The sequence below is a fragment of the Choristoneura fumiferana genome, chromosome 13 (genome assembly GCF_025370935.1).
Source record: "Choristoneura fumiferana chromosome 13, NRCan_CFum_1, whole genome shotgun sequence".
Lineage (NCBI taxonomy): Eukaryota > Metazoa > Arthropoda > Insecta > Lepidoptera > Tortricidae > Choristoneura > Choristoneura fumiferana.
The window spans coordinates 6,155,972-6,176,422 of record NC_133484.1 but is presented as its reverse complement, the minus strand read 5'-3'; the positions used below and the strand labels follow the sequence as shown (position 1 = coordinate 6,176,422).

The 20,451-nt window shown below is 36.3% G+C and overlaps 1 protein-coding gene across 7 annotated transcripts in view; it reads left to right on the top strand.

Moving 5' to 3' along the window:
* The window catches only part of CASK (peripheral plasma membrane protein CASK), a 337,531-nt gene that overhangs the window by 241,475 nt on the left and 75,605 nt on the right, over positions 1-20,451 (top strand). The window lies entirely within an intron of this gene.

The window sequence follows — 20,451 nt, the reverse complement described above, 5'->3', positions numbered from 1 at the left end:
TCATTTTTAAATATTACCTATGTACCTTGTTGAAAGCCGTGTAGCCGTTTAGGGTACCTACTAAGCGAAACAAAGAAATAAATACGAGAAGATAGTTCATTTCTCAACTGTTTCATTATATATTAATGTTTTTTTTAGACTATAAGTACTTGCCTGACCTACAGGGTAACGTACCTACTAGGGTGACCTACCTAAAGGGTTCTACAGGAACTATCCTGTTGAAGGACAAGGCACCTGAAATATATCCTGAACAGCTTACAGTTTCAGAAGAGAAATCGTTCGTCCGTATGAAACATCTGGGAAAAATATTTCCGGCGAAAAGCCAGGAACCCGAAATAAACATAATACGAGTATGTATGAAAAATATAACCCTCCCACGTGCAGTCGGGTGAAAAGTTATACATATACTACCCTCATTTAACCTTCGTTTCAAGCATCCCTACTGCTTCCAGCTTTGATACTTTTTCGTCCATCATTTATTTCTTGTTGCGTCTTCACACCGTCTGTCAAGTGGACGAGAGCGGATATCCGGCCGGTGCCAGACCCTGTACTACGAACGAAGTGCAAAATTCGAACTAAATCTTGCCGTCTCGCCGACGCCTATATTATTTAATGCGAGAGTGAGAGAGACAGAACGATATGAACTTCAATTTTGGAGGGAGGGTCCTATAGGTATCTAAAAATAAACTGATACAGTTCAGCAGATTCTTTTTTTGGAAGGAAAGGCCGTCATAGTGGTAGTTTTACTTGACGTTGAAACTTGTTGAGGCTTTGTAGCTACGTTTAGAGCATCATAATTTGTGAACTCAAATGTTGTAGTCGTTTTTAGAGTTTCGTAACCGAAGGGTGACAAACAGAACTCTATTTCTGTCGCTTCGTTGTCCGTCTGTCGGTTGGTCGGTCACAGGGCTGTATATCGAAAACCGTAAAACCGTAGGTAAAACTCATGAGCAGTGGTGATCATTTCCCATCAGATAACTCGCTTTCTCGTTTGCTTGCCTCAATAATAAAAAATTGTAAAAATTATTGTGCGTGCATATGCGATGTGATGAGCAGAGCCCGGAATTATCGCGACATTTTTGATTTGTCGTACCTATCGATAATGACATCATCGTAAAATAATAATCGTAATATCTTTTATAAAGACACTCACTAATGGAACACTTGTTTGCACTTAAACAGACTTTGAATATGAAGTTGAATTATTAAATTATTATTTTTTAACTCTTCATTGTTTTCATTGCATTTGCATATTTAAGTCTATTTCACAATTTTGACTGCTCAAAAGTTAATTGGAAGAGATCTCTCTTTAACGATAAAACCTCTACTTTTAATCTTTTTAACATGTCTTGTATCGATATATAGAAATTGAATATCGGAAGCCGATAAACGAGAGGTCACTATGGCAGATCAAAAAATGCCGTGAGAATTCCGGGCTCTGGTGATGAGTAATGCTAAGGCCGTATTGCGTAACGTTTTTGACGCTCGCGATCGCAATCAAATTACAGATTTCGCATACAAAAACTGTCATTTGATTGCGATGGCGAGCGTTAGAAACCTCTCTGTGAGGCCTCTGATGTGATTCTATTTCGTAGTACAGTCACCGCACCAATATCTGACACAACAAAGTGTGCATTAATATCTAATACGACTCTATTTATAGGGCCGGTAGTTCGTGTCAGATTTTTTCGCTCCTCTGTGGCAGATATTAATGCAGGCCAATGCTGCATTATATTTTAATAAACATTTACTTTAAATGAAACGGTTTTAACAGGTCCCCTGACCCCAAGCAATGTGCAGCGTCCTTTTGACACGTCCCCATAGTAATGATAAAGTAATGTAATATCGCCCAAAGTAACGTCGCCGTAATAATTTAATTGGTTACCTAAATGTGTCAAAGTCAAAGTCAAAATATCTTTATTCAATTTAGGCTCTTATGAATGTCAAAAAAAATCTACCACCGGTTCGGATAAACCTCTGTTGAGAAGAATCCGGCAAGAAACTCAACGAGGTACCTATATATTTTTTAAACAGATTTTCAGTATTATTAAATGATATATATACATCACAAGTATTTAACACAACTTTATTTTTAACGCAGTAGGTTCGCTATTTGAAGGTATCGCTAAATGCGAAACGGATATATTTCCAAATATCCCTGTCCATGATATAATCATTAACTTTATAATACGCCTTAGATATTAATGTCTTCAATAGATCTGAATGTGGTTGAAGTATAAAAATAATATAATACGTAATAAATCTATTATTTATCGAAAGAACCACTGTATTATTTACATCACTGGCTATGACGCACTACCCAGTAAAGTCACGCATGAGGCACATGTGCCTCATGGGACAGGGAACCTGTTAATAATGGTTCTAATAGGGATTGAAACCATTATAAACTGAAACCCCACCCCATTATGACTACAACATCATTTGCCAAAGACTGACCCACGCATTTAACGGCTAAAAATATATTTAAATAACGAATAACCTTGGTAATATTTTTTGTTCGCAGGTAATATTCAGTGATATCGACAATGGTTCGCCCCAAAAATTGTGAGTTATGTTTATTTTGTCCGAGATTTTACAGGCTGTGGTAAAAAAAAAATAGGATGAAAATAGGCACATCAAAGCTGCTGAACGTGTGAAATAGTATTTCCTTAACGGAATACCAATTATAAAGTCGAAAGCGATAGCGGTCCTAAACCTCTTCTTGGTTCTTGTTAAAACAGTTTAAAAGTCCTCAACGTTTAAAGTCACGGCTATTCCTGGCTTCAAATTAAATTTAAAGAGAGTTATATGAGGCGCTTTTCAGGCGGAATTCGCTAATTTTATTACCTTAATTAAAATGCTTGACGCGATCTTTCCCTTTGCTACAGGTTTTTAAATGTTTTTTAAGTAAACGTACAGCTACCGAAAATGAACGTTGAAAAAAAAATTGAATTTTCCAATTTCATATAGAGAAAAGACAAATAAATACAAAGAACAGACATGGAGCGCAAAAATATATGCCGTCGATTTAAGTTACAATAAAAAAATCTTCGATTCCTACGAGTAAGTATTTCAAATTATTGCAGCAACTTATAAATTAGAAGTTGCTTTACTTATCAATGCTTTTAAGAGTTTATAATAGTTGTCAAAAATACGCCACCATAATTTTTGCCTATAAACCCATACCTACCAATAAAAATAGTCCTAGTACCCTTCGTAACGACGTTTTATCCACAGGCTTTGCCATCGAAAAAACAATCGGACCTTATAATAATAAAAATAAGGATGTAATAACATTTTGATGCACGGTTCTTATCGACGGACCCTTTTTAGATATCTCTGGAGATTTAGCAGTCATTCTATCTGATTGAATTGAAATCTCTGCGCATTGTTGTGTTTATGTTATTGGACCGCACATAAATTTGACTAGCTTTTGCCCGCGACTTCGTCCGCGTGGAATTTGGTTATCGCGCGCTGTTCCCTCGGGAACTGTGGATTTTTGCGGGATAAAAAGTATGTCATATATATGTGTATGTCACTCTCTGGCCCATAATTTATCTCTATGCCAAAATCAATCAAAAGACGGACAAACACACAAACACACACACTTTCACATTTATAATAACTAGTATGGATTTACTCGTCAACTGCGTTTGAAACGGACTGTTTTTTTAAGCTGAATTGTTTGTATATGGCCTGTAATACAAACAAATGTTATCGACTTAAAGAACTGTGTGATTTAGTTATTAAATTAAAGTGTTTTTCAACGTGTGAGTCGCTGGGATTTTGTAGAGCCTCTGAAAGAAAGTTGCGAGGGGCGCAGAGCCTAAAGAAAAGAAAAAAACCTTTATAGGTATATAGTATAGATAACGGTAATGATGGAGAACGATACCGATTAGATTTTTTTAACCAGCAAACTTATTTATTTTTAAACACCTTTGTTTATTCTCGATCCGTATAAAAACGATAAATTCGGCCTACCACCGCCATTAAATTTAACAAGAACATCTCAATCACGTGTCCCAAACTTCAAAGCTTATTTGTTTCGAGTATCTGAGCCAAGTTCGACCTCTCTTACCCTTATTTTAATACCAAAAGGGTGCTATTCTGTGAACTATCGCTATTACTTTGAAAGGCTCTTTTCATTGACAACAATAATTCTTACCTTCGTTAGTTTTCAGCGCCATCTATCGGCAATGCGCTGAACCATTATTGCTATATCTCGACGACTTCTGAACAAATTGAATGAAATTTCGCAATTCGCCGCGTACAGCGCCATCTCGTTTAGAGTGGAGCTACACTGAAAGCCACCCTTACTTAGTGAGATCGTTGGGGTAAGTTTACCCTGAGTTTCCCAGTGGTGTTTGAGAGAAATGATAGATGGCGCTTGAGACTCGTTTTTACAATACGGTATTTGATCGCGTTGCTCCCAGAAGAAGGGTTACGGATTAGCCCGAAACATGTTAAGCTAAACTCGATTTCAGACGTGAGTTATCCGTTTCCTTATCATTCCGTTTTGTTATCATTTAAAATGAGTGAGTCTCACGGTAGTTTCATATCCTGTACATTATTATAAATATATAGATACACAGACAACGTTTAACGAAGAGAAAAATTAATTCTGTTGAAAATTCGATTTATAGTGGTATTTTTTTAATATTTATATCTGTCTCTTTCTAAAACGCTTTTCTCTATGCAGCAAGTATAGCGCTATCTATCGTGCGTATATGCGTGTGACGCCACATGCAAATAAGTCTTTCTCTGTCTAACCCTGAATTTCAAACCTTTATAACTCTGTTTTATTTAAAGGTACCTTAAAAAATGTTTTTCTGTTCGCCAACATGCATTGTCAAGCTTTGATTTATAAAATAAATATAAAAATGGTCAAATAAGGTATGAGTGTGTAGGTTGTTTACCGACTCACTTTTTAGGGTTCTGTAATCAACTAGGAACCCATATAGTTTCGCCATGTCTGTCCGTTTGTCTTTCCGCGGCTAAGCTCAGAGACCGTTATTAGTTATTACTAGAAAGCTGTAATTTGGCATGAATCACGATTTATTTTAGGGTACCTACCATAGATGTAAAAGTGGGATGATTTTTTTCGATTTAGTAATCTGTTGGTGAAATATTCAACTTTAAAGAGAAAAGTTTCATTAAAATCGAGCGTGCCCCCACTACCCCCCCCCCTAAACTGTTGGTTAGAAAATTAAAAAAAAAGCAAGATGGTAGTTACAAGGAAAATTATAACGGCTAATTTTGCTTGAAAAATTTTAGTACTAAGTAGTAAATAGCAGCCTAATGTAGGTATATAATATATCAAAACATAAAAGATTCCGGAAAAAATACAAAATTCATAGAAAAATATTACAACGTTTTATCGTAATGGCTACGGAACCCTATCATGGGCGTGTCCGTGCCCTTGGACGGTTTTTTAGAGATTTTTATAGTAACTTCATCGGTATTCTTGTAACGAACCTACATTTACATTAAAATTCGTTAGTTACCATCTACTTCGTGTACTTACCTAACTGAATTGTTGGTTCACTTAATGTATGATTAATAATCCAGTAAAATGTGTATTACAATTGCCAGAATATCACAAAAAAACAATTTAAGGAATATGCTCACATATATCTGGATGCAAAACAACTCTTTCAAATAAATAAGACGCAAATAAAGGTTTTCGAACGCAACATTATTCCCAAAAAACTATTTCTAAACGAAAAGCCCTCCCGAAAGTTGTCCCAAACAAGTAATTTCGCACTTGTCAGCCGTTCACATACCGTTGCCTCCGATATTGTCAGTCCCGGGCGATCACACGTTCCGACAGCCGAATGTTTTAATAGCAATAAAACTTTTCCGACTGGCCTATTCCAATCCTAGTAAATTTTCCCTCCAGTTCGGTACACTGCCGCATCTTTTATGTATGAAAGCTTTTGGGTAAATCTTAGCAGATCGGCTACAACATGATGTCGCGTGACGACCCCTTTTCGGCAATTAAAATAATTGCGTTATTCTCGAATAAATTTGTGCAGGCTTTCTTTTGTTTTTGAAACTTGTAAGTACCAGCAAAGATACATTAACTAAATTGTAAGACACGAAACAGAGATTTTTTAAAAAGCATCGTCATTTCCATTTTTACGAATCGAGTTACTTTAGCCCTAAAGGGTAAACTGGCCATTTAAATTAACTCGTTCCAAGTTTTTAGTATTTTTTTTATTAGACACTTCTTCTATGGTTTTCATATGGGCCAAAGTCCCTTAATTGAGTCAAAGTACCCCGACAGGTTAACGGAAATACTATTTGTCTTAGTTTTATCTTTAAAGGCTAGTTGCATCGTTCTTCGCTTGGATATAGTTAGATATATATAGCATAATTTCGATTATCTGTATCTCAGTTTCTTAGCTGACATTTTTAGTTTCTTCACTATTTGTAATGTGATACAAAAACCAGTCAATGGTATCTAATGACGAAAACGAATCTCTCGGCTCCTAGTTTATTTATTAATCCATACGAACCTTTTTATATTGTAGACCCTTGTATCTTGTAAAATTGAGTATTTAATTTTAAAATACATAGTAGTAGCGCGGCGCCACCGTAAAAACTCGATTACCACCGGATTGTCCAATGAAAATGTTCTCTTCTACTTCACGTCACTTTACGTTATAATACGTCAAGAGTCCTCAAGCGCAGTGTTTCAATACTAATAAGTCCTTTGTTTGTTGCTTTGAACTCCATAGCTAATCTCGCCATGGAGATTGTACGGAATCAAAGCGAAACTGCCAGAGTACAATTAGTCTTCCCTTGCAAGTCAAAAAATCTGTCCTAAGCATACATATTTATGACTGCGACTGTACGTTTGGGACAGCAATTAATGGAATACGTGGGATCTGATGTAAAACGTGATTAATCTTAGTCAAGTTTGTATTTATGTAAGTAGGTGTACTTATTTGTGTGTGTAGGTGTGTGGCGTGGAATGTTCCGTAAATTTGTAATGCGTAGATGTTTTGCTCGCCCCATTTGATTGTTCACTGGAACTGTTGAATTAATCTTTACTGATGACTTGTTAGTTGCCTGGAGTAATTTTGACGTGTTTTGTACGTGCTCATAAGTACGGTAAGCATAGTTTTTATATAAATTACTGCATCTTACTTGTTTGGCTTTAGGGTGAGTAGATACTTTTGACAAGGGGAAATCGGTACATCGTGTTTGTTTTTGCCAGTAGGGAATATGCAGACATTGTTTTTTTTTATGGTACACAGTTAACTGCGTTACATATATTTGTATTTTAAAACATCCCTAACAAATATATCTAATTCATGTTTTTTCTTCCTTCTAATATTTTATATTGTTATCGTTTGGCAAACTGAACTGTGGAAGAATTTCAGATATCTAAAAAATATGACGATATGAATATTTTCAAATGAATTAGACAGAGGTCCGAGATGATGACGTCACATGAGACTATTCGCCATAGCTATAAAACGAAAAATTTGTTATTGTATTCATGAGTGATTTCTTATGTTGCTGCATTTGGCGTTTTTTTAGACATATTTAAAGCAATGTATCTTTTTTATGCCGCTCTGCGACACAACCTTACGAAGGCAAGTCGTGAAAAGGCAATGAAATTCCCGTATCTCTGTGTAACAACCTTTTATCAAGTGAGAAGTAATTTCCGAAACCCACCCCCTATAATAAAGGAGGAATGTATGGGGAATGTTTCTTTCTTACACACACAAGTTACCCTATAGGCTGGTATATCAGCACTGATTTACTACACTTCTACTTTGAAGCTCTCGGTGCGTTTTGCTTTCGCAAAGTAAACAAAAACATACATCGTCTCGTCGCTTGTCATTCTTGTATTCTTTTTCGGGGAATAACTTGTTCCGACATGAAAACATCATAAAGGACAAGTTACCTGTTATGTGTGTAGTATAATAATGTATCGGCTGACATTCTCCTTGTTTGCTTATTGTGCTAATAGAATACATAGTACTACATAGCAGATGGACGGATGACTTGGTTTAAGCCGCGGGTTCACGGTGGAGGCAGGCCGCTTTCAACCGAAGCAACTGGAGGTCTATGGAGGAGGACTGTGTCCAACTGTCCAACAGTAGACGTCCTACGACTGAAACGATGATGATCACAACAGATTCAACTCAACACTACCATATCAGTCCCTTAGTTCGTTTTGTAGTAGACTAGCGACTCGGCCCGGCTTTTCTCGGGTAAGATTTTCAAAAAAGGCCTTAAATTAAAGGCACTTAACATTTTCAGCTCCATTTCTCAAAAATTTGAATTTCGCATCATATATTTATGCCTTCCGCGAAAAATTATCTAACTGATGGTGAACACCGCATCTAAATCTGTCACTTAGTTTAAAAGATCTGGCGTACAGACGGCGGGAAGTGTTTTTTTTAGGGTTCCGGAGCCAAAATCGCAAAAACGGAACCCTTTAGTTTCGTCATGTCTGTCTGTCTGTCTGTCTGTCCGTCCGTCCGCGGCTTTGCTCAGGGACTATCAATGCTAGAAAGCTGTATTTTGCACGGATATATATGTAAACTATTATAAAATATGAAATCCTTAGAAAAAATATTACTTAATTTTTTCGTGTATTTCGGATTGTCGCATTTTCATGCTGGTAACCCTAACTTGTCACCGGTCACTTAAATTTGGCAGTTGCTTTTTGTTTTTTTTTTTTTTACTTAGAATTTTTAGGACTAAAATTACGACGAGACGAATCACGAACTTTCTTTTATTTTTGACAAATTAAGGGTTAAAAGATCTGGCGTACAGACGGCGGGAAGTGTTTTTCTTTTCTAGCCTTGTATAGTGTCCCACAGCAGGTTTGGACCAGCCTCTGGGGCTGTGATTTTGTAGTATGCAAAGAAAAGAGGCTACTTTTTAGCTCAAGGAAATGCAAAGTTCCCGCGGGAGTAGACAAAGTTGTGGGCTATTGTTTTTATTTAGCGCGAGGCCATTGGTACTTGATACCATTTGAATTTTAATAAAATTCGTCGAATCCTCTAATTAATAATATCATTAATCACCCGACCTTTGAGGTATAATATACCTTTGCATAAATTTGGTACTAACCTATTAATTCTTCTCGGGTACGCACGCTTTCAAAGTGTTTCCCGTGGTGTCCCCCAAGAATTGCCCAAATTAATTAATTAAAGTAAATTTGGCTGGTCTATGAATTAGTAAACAGACCCCGTTTTGCCAAAACGCCTCGACATTGTGCTTTTGAATTACATTGTGGCCGAGATTTTTTCAGAGATTCTTAAAAAGGCTTTGTCGTGAGTTCCGCGACTTAATTTAATTTGGTGTCATTAATTTTAGTCACTCGCTGGAAAAAACGACTTTCAACTTAGTTAACTGTCTCTACCAAGTGGCATAAATGACACAATGACATGTGCTTCAATAAGTTGTTCATCCAACAGAATATTGATACAATTGCTTTTTTAACGTTTATAGAAGAACGTGATTAAACTTGTGTTTTTATCTACACCCATATAGTAAATCCTCCATTATGCGTTCAAAAACTATACTATAATGACCAGCATTACGATATTGGATTCTATTATGAACACGGCTGTATTGTAATGGACATTACGATACAGATATCTATATCGTAATGAGATTTCATACATCATTACAGCACCGGGGCGCGCCGCGCCGCGCGCACGAGCAGCAGCAGGTCGTCGCGCGCACAGCGGGCGCAGCTCGTGGGGCAGCCATACCTACCTAGTTCTCGTTAATGCAGGTCATTCTCAATGGTTCTTGAACACATGATAGAGGATTTAATATATGGATATATGTAGATAAAATATTGTATGCAACTGTACGTAATTAGGCCATAAAACACTCATGTGACCTTATTATGAAACTCGGATACGCGTCGTTTCATAAAACCACACTCGTGTTCTAAGGACCCCTATTACGATACAGTTGCATAAATAACTATTGTAAACATGCCATTATTCCATTGGCTGAGCGATGTATTTATCGACTTAAGTTAGGGAGCAAACTTCATTGCCAGAGTTGCCAGCGTAGTATAAAAATTTCAACTGAGGAAAGCAACTGCCACGCCACGACTAGTTTTTTTGTTCACGGATATCAATCTTTATGTCCATAGACTACACTATATATAGACTTTAGTAGACTACGTGACACTGCACTTCCGTGTGAGGTCGCTCCAGGAAGTCATTGGCAACGCATAAAGCCCAGATTGCCTTCAGGAGCTGCTCCTAAAGTAACGACTACAGCCCAACACGCAAAATAAACGAAGTCTGAATCTTCGAGACGCGGCCTGGCCCGCTTTACCTTTTACCTATTACTTAGCGCTAGTATGCGAAGGCCTCTAGGAAAATTATGCAAAACCCTGTTTAATCTCAACTCCATTAGCTTTAACTAGCTGACTAGCCAGCTTAACTCGTTCCGACTCAGACTACTTCTGAACTTGAGCACGTTTCCGATAGATGAGAACACTCGATTTATAATCGATATTGCACTTAAAGCTCGATTGTCACTCCAAGCGTCTGCGTCAGAAGATCAAGTTTCTTTATTTAGGATGAAGAGTGTTGAAGATAAATGACATTGATGAAGTCCAAGAATTATATTTTCTTAAAAACAAACTGAAAAAATATCGTTGCCGATCAGCAAAAAGATTTCTTATGACTTATTCCAATTACTACAGGATCTCACGTCATTATTACAAAAATCTTCTTCTTATAGTGAAACTTCATAAAAGGTTAGCCTTAGCAGTTTCTTAAATCTTGTCCTGTGTATAGTTACGAATAGACTAAACAACTGTTCCATTGACTTGATACTTTTTATAACCCCTGACGCAAAAAGAGGGGTGTTATAAATTTGACCGCTATCTGTGTCTGTCTGTCTGTGGCAACGTAGCTCTTAAACAGGTGGATCGATTTGAATGCGGTTTTTTATTATTTGAAATCTGGTTTTCTAGAGATGGTTCTTAGACATCTTTTATCAAAATCGGTTCAACCTTTTTTGAGATATTGAACTTTGAAGTGACAAAGTCGGAGGTTTTACAACTGTTTGTTGGTTAGGTAGGATATTTGTTAAGAAGTCTTTGCATTTTGCGTCTTCCGTTTATTCAGTTTCTGGATAATAGGTGCTCGTACCTCTAATATGTTAAAGTTTACCCACGAGTTATCTATAAAAAAGCCTATAACCAAATTCAGGTGCCACTTAATTATTTCTCGTTCACTTTTTTCCTTTCATTAGCAATCAGCAGTTTAAATATTTCAAAACTAATAACTTGAATTATTCGTTCACTAAATTCATTATATGCATTTGAAAGTGGATCCAAGTTTTCGCATTTCAAAGTTATTAATTAGAGAACTTCAACACTACTGCAGTAGTCTCCGATATTACCAGATAGTCTTGTTTGGTTAAGTTTCGGCTACTCCGCAAACCCTAAGCTGAATAATTCAACTGAAGTTTTAATACTATCTTACGAAACTTTAGTTGTGCATCTTTGGAAGTTCATAAATATATATCAACTTAGTAGTAAGTGTGTTGAAAGCAATTAAGCGTAACGGATGTTTAATCAAGAACCGTTCGTTTGTTTTTTCAATTTAATGGCTTTGATCATAATTGCTTTTATATTTTCAAAGCATTTCGTTTCATTCTTACAAAAATAATTTCTGTCTTCAAAACAACGTAGAAAAATAAGTCTCAGGTGAAAATAACGAATATTTTGATATAATTAACTCGCTGTGTAACATGATTCGAACCGAGTCATATGAATAAAAATTTACTGTCCATATTATGAAGTCGACAGCCATAAATATATACATAAAAAGCCGTGGTGGCCTAGTGGTTCGACCTATCGCCTCTCAAGCAGAGGGTCATAGGTTCAAACCCCGTTTCGCACCTCTGAGTTTTTCGAAATTCATGTGCGGAATTACATTTGAAATTTACCAAAGAGCTTTGCGGTGAAGGAAAACATCGTGAGCAAACCTGCACAAACCTGCGGAGCAATTCAATGGTGCGTGTGAAGTTCCCAATCCGCACTGGGCCCGCGTGGCAACTATGGCCCAAGCCCTCTTGTTCTGATAGGAGGCCTATGCCCAGCAGTGGGACGTATTTAGGCTGGGATGATGACGATGATGATTATGAAGTCGTGTGAACTGTTATTTTTACTCGTCAGAATATTTTCACAAATGTCATCGGCAGACGGCATTAGATTAGGTATAGGTAGTAGCGGGCTGTTTTCCGCAACTCGACGACTTAGTGAGCCTATTTTACGTGATTGGCTGTAGGCACTATTCATTCAAGTCTAGCGCCTGTTGGAAGTCTAGCAGACCATTCACGTTGTCGATGACTTCCTGGAGTGACCCCGGTGATCCGAGGTGTGTGTAGTTCGCCACATCAGAGCATTCCAGAAATATGTGAGTGGCTGTCTCTTCTGCCTCCATGCATGCTCGGTACAGGCGGCTGTCTGTAACATCTACATTATGGTAAGAGTTTGTTTAGCAAAGCATGTCCTGTTAGAGCTCCGAATAGCAGTCGAAGTTTATCTCTCCTAAGTCCGCGAAGCCTGCGGGACAGTACGGGGTTGATCGTCGGTAGGGCTTCTCTGGTTTGCCTGCATGTATCTAGGTTTATCCAATATTGTTGGCACTAGCCTAAATAATATACGTCCTGTTGCTGGCACAAGCCTCCTGTAAGTATGAGAGTTACGTTTCATATTTACGTATTTCAGCAATCATCGTAGCTATCCTAACTCTACGACTCAGCAGCGTGAAACAGATCTTGTGCTTATTTAAATTACGGCCTTAACGGCGGTTTAACTTTTTCCACTTGTTCTGATGCCCTGAATTTTATCATGTTCCAATTGTAGATATTTGGCAACTTTCTAGTCTCTATTCAGTATCTATTCAGCACCTTCTCTAGTATTTATTCAGCACCTCTGTCTTTCCCACCCTTTCATTAGACACCTTATCTGTGAACTAAAACATGAAATTACTTTGCTCACCCGCGATCCTATGATAGCTACGTTTAAGCAAGACGCCTTACATTTTTAGGGTTCTGTACCCCGACAGGAAAAAACGGAACCCTTATAGGAGCACTTTGTTGTCCGTCCGTCTGTCTGTCAAGACCCTTTTTCTCAGGAACGCGTGGAGGTATCAAGCTGGAATTTATATCAAATACTTACGTCTACTGTCCCTTAGAGCTGTGTCAAAAGATACAGCCGTTTATGCCGCAAATTTCCGCAAATTTTCGAATCTCGCAAGGGAATCAAAACCTACAGGGTACATCCCGTGAACTCAGAATCTTGAAATTTGGTACGAAGCAACGTCTTATAGCACAGATAAAGGAAAAAAATCGAAAACCGTAAATTTTTAGTTACATCATGTCATAAAAATATTTTTAATAGTTTTAAAGTATAATTTAATTTCTTTAATAAAGTATTTCTTATTTTACAAAGTTCTAGCTTCATTTTTAAAGTTACTTTTACTACCTACAGGTTTGTACGGAACCCTCGGTGCGCGAGTCCGACTCGCACTTGGCCGGTTATTATTTTTTGTTTACACCTTATCTTTCCACGATATTTTTAATACTCTTCGATGCACTCACATCTCGAAGCTTCTAAATGCTTAGTGGTGGTTTCTGTTGGGATTATCACAGGAGGCGTACAAAATGCTAATTACGTTCAAATTTGAACATTCTGCATCACTAAATCAATATCAAAATTGGCTTTCATGGTTGGAATTCCGTCTGCATCATATCAAACACTGAGCAAACATCGCGTATTCTGCGATTGCGCTTCTGTGAATACCTTGCAATGACAAATGGTATTGCTTTGTTCCCACAACACTCGGGAATGCAATAAAGTTTCGCCGATGTTGAGAGTTTCTTACATTTCTGTATTATGGCAACGTCTGATTTACGTAATAAATACGTAGTAATACTTGCAAACTAGTTATGAAAAGTAAAGCCATGTCAGTCTTTTCCGATTTCGTTAATTTGTTCTACTTCTATTTCTGTAATATCTCAATTGCAAAAGACGTGGCTGGCACATACATTTCTTGTATCCCAATACAAAAAATCCGAATGTACATTAAGTATTTTTTCCCTTGAGTCCTAAAGTCTTCTGTCGTTTTTGTTATTTTTTAAAGCAAATATTTAGTCCTATTAGAAGTAGGTACGCCCAGCAATTAAGTATTCAACGTGGGTATTAGTTCTTTATAATGGACGCAGAGATCTAGGATTTGTATCTACAAAAAGGCTGTCAAAAACGCTATACATAATCCTTTGTAATTGTATGGCTACATGTCTAGTCAATTAAATTATCATGCACTAGATGTGGCATATATGATACAAAGCCAGAATATACGGCCTCCGAACTCTAAGTGAAATGCATGTTTGTAGTCCCCAAGCACGATTCGACAAGTCTGTGTGCCAACGGAGGGATGCCATGGCACACACCCAAGAACATATTCAATTAAAGACAAACAGGATATGCTTGTTCTGTTATTAGTTTGTATTGTGCACTTGGAACTATACCTTCACTAGTCCTGTTGCGTATTCTGGTGTAAGCAGCGAACGTTGTTCTCGTAATAAATATACCGAAAACATCTTTCATGTAGTCATCAACGTAAACGTACTAGTAAAGTACCAATCTCGTAGTGAAAAATATCGTTGCTATAGAAGTACCATCATTTGCTTCAACTACTGCACACATATATGTAACAACTAAATTTTTCACATACAATACAATACAATACAAACACTCTTTATTGTATACCAGAATTAGTAAGCGATACAGAAAACAGATACACAGAGAGAAAATTACAACCCTACTCGTACAATTCTAATATTCCCAGTAAACAACTGTGTCTTTTAGACCTTCATTTCTTTAGTCAGTAAATAATTACAGTCTTTTAATTTAAGAACCTGGTTTCTTTTTTGCTGCTAGACACTATTCAGATTTGTGCATGAGACGTTGAGTCTCGTAATTGAATTGTCTGTGTGTATGTGTAAGCCATCTAAACTTCATTTGAACGGTCTTCATTATTATGAAAACTCCGAATTGTAATATAATTAAGTTAATAACTCTCCTGTCTCTGCTGCCAAGTCCAATTTGGTTTAGAAAAACAGTGGTTGTATTTTTAAGTATTTGAATTATGAACGGGTGGGAATTTTAAACGGTTTTTTTTATGTAACTTTTACTTTAATTTTTATGTTTATTTTATGTCTGCATTCTACTCTCTAAATACTAGTTTTAACATGAACAAAATATTGCAACATCGTAACTGAACACCCTAATAGAGCATTTTTTGTGATCAGGTATTTACATATAAATAAGTTATATGAATAGTGTTAAATATTATTTTTTATAACAAGCAAACATTTGATCAAAAATATCTGAAACCGACTCTTGTTAACGGCGTAGAAGCGTGTTCAGATACTTTCAACCGACTTCATAAAAAGAAGGAGGTTCTCAATTCATCTGTATGATTTTTTTTATCAAACTTTTGCTTACAAGTTTATGAACTCGACTGTACCTTCTTTTTCTTGACTGACTTGACTTGTATTCTCATCCGACATACATAATTTAATGTATGTCAAATTTCAAGTCTACCCGGCTACTATTAGAACTAAAAGTGAATCAAAATTAACTGGCAATATTTGTGACAAACAAACAAACATGTTACCGAGGTGAAGTTAAATAAAATATTTAAAAAGCAGTTGTTGATTGGAAAATAACCATCCTTAACGGTAGTCTCTTCTTTTTTTTCTTTTCGTCTTTTTTTTTTCAAATATGTATATCTAAATGAGACGAAGCGCAAGCATGTCCTTCCGACCGAAAAAATGTTTTTCCAACTCGGTTCTGAGATAATAAGCATATATAAACTGAAAATACATACATACATACACTTCCTTCGGGCGGGCAGCCGGGTAACCAGCTTTTTCCAGTTGGTTAGAAATAACTTACTTCTTACAATTTATCAGTTCCATAAAACAAAAGAGACCTGCCCAAAATTCGCGTTCAAGCCGTCCATTTCGCTTTGTCTTACCATTGTCTCGATAAAAGAGAACAGAAAGTTCATTGATTCAATTCGCAATATCTTTTCTGCGCTGCATCAGGGTGACGTTTACCAACTGCGGGAGATTAAACACGCTTCCTGGTTGACGCTAGTGCTGGCCGCTTGATACCGATATATCGATGTATTTATCATAATATAATTTTATATTCTCAATAACACAATACGCAAAGGAGGAAACACAGCGGAATTCGCCCTGCCGGTCAATTCCAAAACAGTTTTAGAAGTTCCCTCTGCGAAAAATTCGATTATCGCTATCTCCCGGGAACTTTTAAATATTCCGAGATAAGACCAGGATTAAACTATCCTAGTACCTATGTCTTGCCCAAGGCCTCAGACCAGACTAACTTCATACCAAATTACATTTAAACCAGCCCAGTGGTTTAAGCGTGAAGAAAGAGGTAAGAGAGATGGACATAATTTCGCATTATGTTAGAAAGAATTTCAACATTTAAGTCAACTTGATTTTTATAAAATCTTAATATTTAAATGAGTACATATTTTCGGAATGAGACTGAATATCTAAAATAAAGAAAAAAGCACGATGAAATGAAATGAAATGAAATGATTTATTTTGCTGGAACATCACAGGTGTGTTTAAATGAAAAGATCAAAGTTTGAATGAAATATTTAAGATAGATGAAATACTTAGTATATTATGTCCAATTTATCTAGTCCTGGAATATCACGATAAAACCTCCTATTTATTTCAATTCAAACTTCCCAGTCGGTACCTACTTACTTAAAAGTCTCGAAATAAAGTTATGACACTACAACAGGCATTTATGAGCGAGCTTTGAAACCACTTGTATATTTAATTATCAATTATTTATCCAATTAATTCTAAATCCATTCCACTTCCCGAGAAAATGAAAAACTAACTTTGTAACTTCTGAACTGACGGCAAGATACGCAGTTCGAATTTTGCACTTCGTAGTAAAGAACGTGGCATAGACAACGGTGCGCCGCTATCATGACTTTTTTTGGTCGATAGCTGTAGCAAGCATCACTAGTGATTTTAATGGTACTACCGATAGTCGACATATTCTTCTACACAAAGGAAACATCTGCACGCACTAGCAGCGGTATTAAACTCGTATTCAGCTCAGCGTTGTTCAATGTAATGACAATCAGAAATGCTAGAGCAAAATACGTTCATTGTCTACGTTTGGTTCAATAACATAAAATAATGAAACGAATAACTATTGAGTTATTTATGCATTTTCATGACACATACTCGTACATGTTTTTCAACTTGTGGATTCGCCCCTGCGGGATCGTGGAACTTTTTACAGAGGACGCGTTAACTTCAAAATGTGCGAATTGACTGATATACTTGGTTTGGATAGGTATTTAACTAAATGTAAACAAAACAACTTCAATTGGTTTCTTAAATATTGAAATTCTCCCATTAAACTATCTAAACATTTACATTTCCGTATTGAAATACACTAGTCTAGTTTTTATTACAAAGATAATAAATCAGTAAGACGTTTAAAATCCTTGAATGTACCAAATCTGGCAACTGAAGTTTGTTTACATTTAGTTAAAAAAAAATTAAAAGCTGTTTATTTCAATAAAAAAATACACGTAAGTACATTTCATTAATTAACTACTAATCCTTAATTAATAGGATTGTTGTAGTCAATATTTATAATTTTACTTGATTTTTTGTTAAATACCTACACAAACCAAGTGTTGTGTAAAGCTTTTAAATGTTGTATTATAGCCTAAAAAAAATATCAATTTTACTAAAAGTGGAGTTGGACCAAATATTTTTTCAGGCCGAAGGGGGCGGTATTGGAAAGGTTGAAAAACACAAGTAATATTATTAGGTAAGTACCGTCACTTGAACGAAAGATTTTTCTCACCATGTGTAGTACTACAAAATAATGTATCTTAAAGAATACGCCGTGAAATAACACCTTACTGTTTCGTGTCAACTGCTGGCCTCGATGCAATGTCCCTCAGTGATGTTTAGGACATCGACATGACACTACCTTGTGTCTTGATAGACTAATTTCTCAAAGTACTAAAGTTTTTACAAAACTACACTTCACGGAAAACAACAAAGTTTTGACGAAACATTGATAAGGCTGCGAGAAACTACTAGTATAAAATAGACCGTCGAGCTGGTAAAGGTCTCATTCGCTCTCGTATTACGAACCAAAAAAAAAACATTGAATCAAGGCATCCAATCCCCCAGCTTCCAAAACAAATTTTCTGTGCAAATTCGAAGTAAATCTAATATCGCGAGTTAATTCTAATTTCCGGTGTAATATTTGGGATATTTCGCTTCACGGAAAAACCTTTTACAAATGCGTGGGACCGGCTCGTCCTGGATAGAAATAGCACGCAGAAAAACTACTTTAAAGATATTTCACATTACTGCCCTTAAAGTCTTTGTAGACACAAGAAAACTTTTCAGCTACACAATTTTCTAATCTGACAAATGGATTAACTTCAATCTTTATTTATTCTACAGTGTGTAGAGGGCTTAAAACCACCCAAAAATACCGTTACTTAAACAGGTATATTTCCCGGTATGGTATTTTACCAGTACTATGGAACTAGGGCTAGAATCTGGTATCAATAATATTGCGGTATTAAACCGGTATTTTTGGTGCCCCGGCCTTCTTATCTAGCGCACTCGGATCACGATCGTTTTTACTACTTCTTTCTGTCACACGGTATGGCATGCGGGATAAAACGAGATAGTGAATTGAATGCGATCACGAAAGACGTAACGTTAGATATGGCGGGATACGGTGGTATAGAAATGGCGGGATAATTTGGAAGTATATCGAATAGAATGGCCGAAGCATGAACAAGGTGAGTAACGATGTGGAGATGAGTTCCTTGCCCAGGATACGATAGGAAAAGAAAAAATAGAAGCGTGAACGCTCAGTGCAAATCCAAAACAAAAACCCTAAATCCTTCACTTCAACGCCTGATTTAATAAATTATCCTTCACTTTGTTTTTCCACCTGTCATCCACCTACACATGTGGTTTCACCTTTTAAGCTCCAAGCCGTAAGAGCTTTATAAAGAACTACGCCCTTGCTGAATCGGTCGGTTTTGATGTAGTGTACCCGTCTGTCTACTCAAATGGATACGTCACTATAGTCGAACTTCCGAGTTGACACACACGTCTTTAATTACTTATGTATGTCTCCGGGCTCAATAATGATCAAACATTGAGCAACAACAAAGTTGCCATAGCATAGCATTTAGCAGGTTTAAAAGCAACACCATGCCGAGAAAAAAGCTACGACTTTTAAAACAATTACTTTGCTCACCCCCAGTAACAACTGATTCAATAAACTATTCTCAACAAATCTTAGGTATCGTTATTGTTTCATGTCAAGTGCCAGTCCTAGATTACCAAAAATTGCAAAAGTATCGTAATTTTTTGAAATGATTCGTATATATTACACGTCGTGTTATACAAGGTGGGCCCTGTAACAGGAGCAAAATATTAAACCACAGCTTCCACTCTTCATTTTGAGCTAATTTAGTTCTACAACTATTCAAAATAACTTGTGTTATGATTTTATTATAGTTTAAAGTTTAATTGGACAAGCAATGTATTACGAAATTCGCTACTTGGATGCTGTACATTGAATTAATTTGTTTGGAATAAACATAATGATAAAATTACTTATTTTTGAGCATTGCAGAACTAAAATAGTTCCATTTGAGTAGAAGAACCTGTATTTTAATTTTTTGCTCCTGTTACAGAGCCCACCCGGTATAAGTTACCCTACAATTGCAAAGTGTTGTTATGTAGGTACCTATTACCTAACGTAAATATCTAGCTCCACGTGTAAACTTGCTTTGTAAATTAAGGATGTTCATTATGATTATGATTTTTAATGTCATTCAAGAGTGTGTGCGTTTGATAAAATTCATTATACTTCGCGTTCTAAACTCATCATTCGTTTAACCCAAATTGATTTAAAAGTTCTTAACGAGCTCGATTTTAATATAACAATCCAATTAATTCGGTAAATCCCAGATTCAATAATCGAAAATTCTATGTGATTGAGTTAGGGAGGAAAAATATTTGTTTTCCTATCAGCTATTTAATACGTATTTAAGATTGGGTTATGATTACGGTATTGTATTGTAGGAAAGTTTAGCTTTCGATAGAAATCATACATGTATGTTAAGCATAATTGGAATGTGTAATTATCTGAAATAAAAAAAAACCTTGTCATAAAGGTAATCTCTGTGTATAATTTCACCGTTCTAGAATCAAAGTTTTGGGCTGACGTTGATGAGTGAGTCAGTCAGTCGAGACATTTGTTTTTATTATATTTATAGATTCCTGCGTCTGCGTTCTGCGTATTTCTTAAAATTTGTATCT